Consider the following 9,821-nt stretch of genomic DNA (forward strand, 5'->3'; position numbering starts at 1 on the left):
ACAGTCGGAACTACGGAACATATGCGAATTTTTAACCGGCCAAAGACTGTCAACACGGCAGTATTACTCCAAATTACTTCAGGTATATTTTCTGCCTCTACAACATCAACCAGAATAATTTGTTCTGTGGTTGTTGTGGAAAAGTGTGCAATTCCAACTTTGAATCCTTTAGAAAGTGGTCATTTAATTGGTAATTGAGGCAAACTTAAAAATAGTTTTAATAAATAACACATGCAAATGCAATAAATGCAAATAACAACTAAAAAACGAGTGAACATTTTAAAATGATAGTGAAAGTTAGACATACATATGCATAGCGCAGTATGATATAATATATAATACAAATAATAAATGTACATATACGTAAGTAAAGAAATTTGTTATACATATATATATTTTTCTTTCTAAATAAACAAAATCTATAAAGAGGAAATTATAAAAAAACATACATACGCAAGTATTAAAACAATACAAATAACTAAGTTTAAGTAAATATGGATACAAATTATAAATATAATATATATGTATATCTCGTCATGTAGTCAACGTAAAAATGTGTAAATGTGAAGCAGCCAATTTGGTACTAAATGTGACATCCAAAGAAACAAAAATTAAAAAAAAAAATATCGTAAAATACATACATGAACAATTTTTAATCATTACCAATTATGTGTATATCATCATGATACACAAATGTATATACATATTATATATACAAGTAAAGTTACAAGAGGAATACAAATTAAATACAAGAATCGAAATGCATATATTGTTTGTACGTTTATAATAATTAAAGGCATTTTATGTAAAATAACTGAAATTTTGAATAAGCGCATGAAAGAAAAGTAAAAATCAATCAACGGAATACTTATAAATGTGGCACAGACACATACAATACATACATATTTAGTTCCAAGAAATTTATGCATTTGCTAACCGAATGCCAACACACCTGCATCGAAAAACCACATGAACAACAAAAAGAAAGAAGAAAGATGAAATTATTCTAAAATAAAATTGCATTTACTAAGATAACAAACCTAACATACACATTAAATTTGAACTAACACTGCTTACACGCATGTGTATTTGTAAGATTTTAATTGCGTATATGTATATTCGTACATAGTATGTATGCATGGCGATAGAAGGCATAAATTGACCTTTAGAAACTTGTTTTTCAATATGTTCTATTGTAATATTTCCAAATGTATGCATGGATATACGTACCTATGTATGTATGTTAGTATGTATATATGGTACATACATATTTTTGTGAATATGTACATATGTATGTGAATGTATTTGTTTATTGGCATGAAAGCTTAAAAGAGCGTTACAAAGACTTAACGGTAAATAAAAGTTAATAATCACTTTAGCTACACCTCCCGTACATACCGGAAACTTATAATAGAAATACCATAACTCAAAACAAAAATGCAAGTCTTAAGGTCCTCCTTTCAGAAGGATTTACACTTAACAACATACTTGTGTAGAGCACATATAAATAAATACAGCTGTGTACATACATATGGTACATATTTATGTATGTATAACCATGCATACAGGGTCGTAGGGATAAAGCCGGGGTTCGAGGATGATTGTGGTGTATTGTTGGAGAACTAAATCTGCAAAAAATTGTTGCAGAACATCGATGCTGCTGAGAGCTTCGGACCCGGGATGAATTGTTCCGAACTCTACCCCTCTCTCGATCATTGCATACATATGTACGTACAATACATTTCTGCACTTTGTATGAATATGTATTTATGTTTATTCCAAAAAAAAACTTGACATGCATACATAACATACATATGTACATTTGCAAGTGGGCGTAAAATATATGTATGAATATATATTTTGTAACTTCAGCAGAATTCCAACCCAAACTCACTTCTTGTATACATATGAATGTAAACTAAAAACAATTAACCAACAGACTATGTATGCAAGAGAAAAACACTGTAACAATAAAAAGCATAGTTCTTCTCATGTCTTTCCTAAATAAAGTATGCCTTAAGTATATTTTTTAAATCACAAAGAACTACATATACATACATATATAAAAACAAAACATATTTAAGCTTAACAAATTGAGCGGAAACAAATGATAAATAATGAAGTTTGAAGACAATGTATATGGTTAAAGGTATGTTGATAATGGAAAATAGTCATAATACATAACACAAGTACATATGTATGTACATAGAGATATAATTTCACTAAATGATAACTAGACACCTAAAACAGATACATATATGTATGTACATACGTATATATCCCACCATTCCGGACTCCAAAAATCTGTCTAATTTAAAAAGCCAACTAACTTTGAAATGGATAAAAAATCAAATTTCGTAAAATTATCCGCCCGAGTTTTTAAAGTGAAATTGTATGCATTTGAGTAATAACATAAATTCATTGTGGACAACTATTTTACCAAGTTCTATGCAAATTAACAAATAAAATGAAAATAAAATAATAAGAAAAAAATTAACTTAGAGAACAAATCCTAAATCCCTTTCCTGTCTTTTCCAACTTCCTTACCCCATCCGAGTCCCAAGTCATCCGTTGCAAGTAGGAAATCCTTAGCAACCTTTCCGACATCCTTCCCAAAATCCCCAAATATTTAAACAAAGAGATTAAAAGTTTGTGCCTAATAAAGTGGGTGCGCACACAAAGAAGTTAAAGAGCAGAGAAAACGCATTTTTCAATGCGATCCCGAACTTTGAAGAACTCTGGCGGTTACTGTATACGCACATCATTATCATTAAAGGATATGTATCAATATGAAGAAGGTAAATATATAATTTTTAGCAAACATTCAGAGTTGGCACCATTATACATACATACACACATATATAGTTTTTTAGTTATGCACTCAAAAATAAAATTGACTTGGACTAGTGCACATAAATTGCGCGCGCAAATTGAACCGGTATTTTCCTAGATTGATAGAACCTATTTATGTTCGTGTGAATTTTGATCTCCATATGTCAATTAATGTGTGTTGGGTAGCTGTTTGTTTACAAAGCGATTTTACCATGGAAAAAAAGCGAGTTTGCTGGAAATATTGTTTTTAATGGAATCATGCTAACGTTAAAAATGATGTAACGTACTCTTGCAATTTACCAGGATCAAAGCCGGAGAAATACCTTCAGGTGTTGGGAAAATTTTTATTTTTAAATGTTGCGAAAAAATTCAACATTAATTTATCGACGAAATCGTAAAGAGACTGCAATCAAATTTGTTCGAAAATTATATTAAAATCATCATCAAATAATACATATATGACAAAAGTAAAGTCAGCTATGCGGTATAAAGTCAGGCGCACGTTTGAAAATCTTTCTATTGCGTATGTAGGTATATGGGGGCTAAGGGAATTATTGATCTGATCCAATCCATTTTTGACATACAGTCATACTATTATCAGAAAAGAGTTATCTCCGAATTTCTATAATATTATATATGTATCTCACAGATTGACCGATATATTCGATAAAAAGTTCGCAACAGGAACTGGGGTCCATATTTTGGGTATCTGGGTGCTTGAATAGTTTTGGTCCGATTTAGAAAATTTTTAGTCATAAGGTATACACCTTAAAGCAACTATTTGTGCAAAGTTTTATCCGGTCAAAGTTGATTGGTTTTTTATTATTTTAGTATACTGATAAGTGCAAGAATCAGATGGAATTTAAAGCTCTGTTATATGGAAAGTTGGCGTGGTTTTTAAAATTGTGTTGTAGAAATGTCAGGATATTATTATATACTAAATTTGGTTGATATCGGTTGAGTACGTCCCGAGATATGGGTTTACACGTAAATGTTGGCGGTACCATGTCCATCATACAAATTTGTTAATGGCTCCTATAAAGCCTTCTCGTACCATCTTGGGTGTAAAATTGTATGCCTCTGGTGCATTTCTTTATATATTTATCGCACTTTTAGTAGTTTTTAACAAAACCATTATATTTTAATTATTACTCATGTTATCACTTGCACGGACAGACAGACAGTCTCGAAACTCCACTCGTTTCGTCATTCTGATCATTTATATATACATATATGTATAACTCCATATTAGTTTTAGGTGATACAAACAACAGTTACGTGAAAAAACTTTTATACTCTTTAGTAACATGTTGCAAGAATATAAAAATTCCATAAAAAGGTGTCAGGTATAACTTTGTATTGCAATTGAGAATTGGAAATGTGGACAATACTGTATAAGTATAATAATAGAGTACTGTATGTATGTATGTATGTATATTTATGGATATGTACAGTTAGACTGTTTTCAACTTTACACATAAATATAGATATGTACATTGTATATAATAAACACGTATATAAGTATCTATATAATATACTTAGGTACTCAGGTAAACATATGCACATATATGTATGCATATGCATTTTTATTAGTACTTTCGTGTTTAGTATTCGTATAATGTTCAGTGTTATTCACTCCTTACCTCGATGTTCATCGACCGTTGCCATTTACGCTTTCATGCAGAAGGTGCTGCATTGTTTAAAAGAATTAAAATAGAGAAAACGCAGATATATTTGTATGCGCTACACACACACATACATACATACATATATGTAAATAGTTAACTTTTATGCATGAGTGGCAATTGTCAATATACGCACAAAGTCGAGCGAATAGACATTTTGTAGGGGCGAACTGTTGTATGGAAGTCTCGTTGTTGCAAATATTGATCTTTTCGTAATAACATACTATGTATAAAGAGGTGTTGGTTTATGTAAGTTTGTATACTCATATATGAAATTTACTATATGTGCGAAATCATCAACATTTCTGTGGTGTATGAACCAAAGCCCAGCTATCCACCGTCTTTGTCTTTCTTGAAAAAATGCAATAGCATAAATATAAAACATTGGTCATATAACAAAATCATTATAAAATTGCTAAGTAATTGGTATAAGTCTTTGGTTGTTCAATTCAGTATTATCCACGTGCAAGCCATGAAAAATTAATAAACAAAATAAATGTGCATTTACAGAATTTAATGTGAATCGCCGATCGTATATTTCTTCTATATCTATACTAAAAAAATTGAATAGGCTCCGAAACTACTTGACGGATTTGAAAAATTTTTTCACCATTGGGAAGCTACACTCTCTCCGGTGAACATAGGCCACATTATATTTTCAGTTAGTATGTATGTCTAACTGTTAAAGTTACGTTACAATAAGTGTTCTTTTGTTTAAAAAAATAATAATTAAAATGCCGCCTCTGTAATCTCTCTCTCCCTCTCTTTATTTGTATTTTAGTATTAATCGTTATCAAAATTAATTACTTAATATTCAAGACTGATTCAATGCCTTAATATATGTAACTTTTTGAGTTATTCAATTTGGACATTCTATTCGAAAGATATCACGAATTTAACATGTTAATATTAGAAAAAAGTCGCACGGGAGGGAGTCAATGTCATGAAATACAGTGCAGCAAGGCTTACTCGCCCAATCGACTCTCTACGAGGTGGTCGTGTACAGAACTAAGTATAAACAATATTAAAAGTTCGATGTTCACATCTCATTGTATATATGAGGATTATTATATTGATTCCCCAAGTGGGATGGCAAATGGAGTGATCTGCTATTTTTAAATAATTTTGGATTAGCTTGATACCGCAGCTGTTCTTCAGAAGGACCTATCCAAACAGGTGTCTGTCGATGAGAAACATTTTTCTGCTTAAAATTCTCAATAATTCAAAAAATATACATATACTTACATACATACATACATATGTATATATAAATAGTAACTATAAATGAATACAGATAATTTTTATGTTGATAAAAATCGAAATTATTTCCAATATTCCTTCGATCATAATTTGACAAATATTGTATTTAAGCAATTGTATGTATGTACATACATATGTACAAATGTATATTATACGTACTATATTACGATTTCATACTAAAAACAAGTGAAAATTGCCTGAAGCGATCACATCAGTAAAATAAATTCGTACGGTGCTGTGACACTGCCAAATCTTCTTCTAACATATGTACATACTACATACGTATGTATATATATTAGCTGTAGGCTATGTAGCCTGTACATACTACGTACATAGATACATACATATGTACATACATATGTCGGTACAAATCAGTCGAACAACTTTACCAATTTACTTTTGAGGTATAATAGGCACTTATTGCAAGACCTCACTCTACATATACATATACAGATATGTATATGTTTACATTCATATACATATAATTTGTACATACATACATACAAATCTTAGTGATGTAGAAGAATGGATGGTATCACGTGGTTTCGCCTTCATACCCTTATTTGTAGTTTTGTTTATACATTGGTAAATATGTATGTATAAGTATATACTATATGTATATAAGGAGATATGTGTGGCTACGTCGTTTCCAACAGAGATATGGTGCTGTTTATGAATAAAATGCCCTGTTGGACATTATTGTGTACAAAATACTTCACGGAAAATGTTTAAGTACGTAAATATACTATATACATAAGTATATATAATATGTATGCATTGGATTGATTGGCACCCCCCTCATGTTCCCATGGGATATATGAAAAAATAATAATTTTACATATATGTATGTACATATGTATGTTCATATATTATATATGGTATTTATATATATATATATATATATATATATATGTCTGTGCTTATATAGATGTCTGATAAACACGTTGCTCAAAAAATGGCTGTTCCACAGTGTTTCAAAAAATCGATTCGCATGGACCTCCTGATAATACTATATACATACATATACGGGCGCATATATACACACATGCATGTACATATATAGATATATGAGTATGGATCCGGGTTTCGAGCTAAGGCACTCCAAAATGTTGGCAATTACTTACTGCTAAGATTGTGATTATTTATATGCACACATATATATATTTATATTCAAGTGTGTAAATATGTACATATATGTAACATAAAGTGTATATACATTTAAATACTGTGCCCAGTTGCTTAAATTTATGCAAGAATTGTATGTATGTACATATTTTTATATTTGTTATATATAAGTAGTACTTGTTATTATGAAGACGAACCTCAACATTAAGCATTTCATTCATTTCTTTTACTCCACCTGGTGTAAACTACACACATACAAATGTATGAATGTACCTACTTACGTACTTATAAACAACAAATTCATGGATATATGTGTATGTATACTATACCCATCTGTACATACTCCAGTCATACATTTTATACTCAAAAATAATCAAATGTTTCTTAGATAAGAACTCATTTTTTTGTTCCTTTTATACTGTTTGTTTTTGGTTCTTTATATGTAATAAATTTTTTATATGCATAGCAAGCATTATATGTACATACATACACATATGTATGTTTGTACATACGTTCGATATTTTATTAACACGCGCGAGTAAGGCCCACTGTTCCAATATGGTTTGCATTTAAAATGCAAACAAAAAACTACACGAGCATTGCGAAACAAAACAAAGGAACAAATATAATGTTAAATAAAAAAAATATAATGCCAAAAAACGTGCCGTTGAAATTGCGCAGTGGGAAATTTTTGGGAAGTTTACGCTTATTCTTTCATGGATATACACCCTGCAGGAAATTTTGCAGCTCTGAATAGGGAAGTACATTTACATATATGTATGTATGTACCATAAGTATGGACATATGTATGTAGCTATGATCAAATATGGGAATAAATTAAATTTATTAAGATCTATAGCTTTGAAGTTTAGTATTGTTTCCCTTTCATATGTGTATATATACAATACATAAGTATATAAGTTTTTAGAATACTTTTGCTATTCAACCCTTTCAAAATGTAAGTAGTTCTTTCCATTATAGTGTGTGCACTTTTTTATGTTAGAAATTACGTCCTCCATTGAGACTTAAAAATGTCCACAGTAAAAGAAACTATAGAAGAATTCAGGAGTAGTCAATTCTCTCGATTGGAGAACCATGATAGCGTGCTTGCGATTCAACTGCTGGATAATAGTTCACAATGTAGGATACTAAAAAGATATCATCAACTAGATCTCCCCTTTCGATTCAATTGATCTCACCTTCATTATTGTAAAATATTTTTCATTGTACTTCAACATTTTTGTTTTTGTCAGCAAATTTTGTTGTTGCTATTTTAATGATAAGACATTTTCCAAATAAAACTAAATACAATATAATAAAAAATTAAAATTATAAATACAATATATAAAATATGTATTTATTCTATTTTTGCAAACCCAAGTAACCGCTGGGTATGCATAGGCAATTTTTCTCGTTATAAATAATTATATATTTACATACGTATCATATAGTACAACACATGCAAACATTTGTATCAACGTATATACATATGGGTATATGTCAAAATGAAAGGCAGAAAAAGTTGTTTTGATTGCATGGAATCGTCTTTCTGCCCCTACGCAACGAATTGCCGACCAGTCTCCGGCGATAGCGATAAAATTATAAATTGTACACACGCAGCCATTCGTGTCATTGATAGAAGAAGAAAAACAATTCCAACACCCAGTGGGAAACGAAAACTTTTAGTAAACAAAAATAGTGTACATATGTATGTATTCAAAATATAAAATTTTTCAATTTTGTTTACGTTGATTTGAATATTTGTGAAATGTTTAAGGTTAATTATTATACAGGAAAATAATGAAATCAACCAATTTTAAACTGATTCACCATTAGTATGCATTGCAAGCACAACTAGTTAGTCGAGTGTCTTATTCGATTTAGCCATGTCTGTATATACGCGAGCTAGTCGCTAAGGTTTTGAAATATCGATCTAAAATTTTCACTCGTTCTTTTCTCTCAAAGAAGCTGCTATTTCGTCGTATGTTTTTATATGGAAAACTTTTTTATAAGAAATGAAAGTGCATATGCGTGGAGTCTGCTGCAATAGGTTCTTGGTACCATAAGAAACTCTCTATTGCTTCTACAATTTTCTACAGCTAAGTATTTATAGCAAGTTGATTAAACCTTACACATAATTATCTACATATATGTATGTATATCTCTTAGGAAAGCAAATAACAATTGATGATTCATAATGTTGCATATCTAGCGAGTCAGCGTCTACAAATCGAGTTTTCATATATTCGCATATAAGTACATATACAATATTAGAGTAAGCATGAGTATGCAATATAAGTATACATATGGTATATAAATATGTATGTATTATATATATAAGTACGTGCGTGTATGTGCACAATATACAGGGTGAAGCAAAAATATCCAGTTATTTACGTTTTTAATTTAAAGCCGTTATTAAGCCGAAACAGATGAGAGTAAAACTGGTTTTTAATAGTTAGTAAAGTACATAAGTACATACATATGTAGAGCTTGCGTAGTATCTACTTTTAAATTTTATTTACACTTTTCTAATCGGCAGTGTCAATACGTTAGCGGTTGCTCATATTACTTCACTGTGCTTTATATGCAATTTTTCTCGTCGTGTGTTTCGGTTCAATTGCTTAACATGTTAAAATTCTTGAATATTTTTCCTTTTGCAAATAGATGTTTCCATATACATACATACTTGTATGTATGTATGTACATACGAATATTTGCTTGTTTTGAAACTTGCTCGATTGCTGTTCCTTGAAAAGCTGAACGATATTCGCCTCACCCTGTTTGAAATAAAATATTTATGTGTTTTTTGCTTCACAAGGTGTTTTTCGCAACATCGTCGGACCGTAAAGCTAGCCAATCAAATTTACGTCATTCATGACGTGCTCAATGAACCAAATTAAAGAGAGACTGTTTGGT

The sequence above is a fragment of the Bactrocera oleae genome, chromosome 2 (genome assembly GCF_042242935.1).
Source record: "Bactrocera oleae isolate idBacOlea1 chromosome 2, idBacOlea1, whole genome shotgun sequence".
NCBI classification, from domain to species: domain Eukaryota; kingdom Metazoa; phylum Arthropoda; class Insecta; order Diptera; family Tephritidae; genus Bactrocera; species Bactrocera oleae.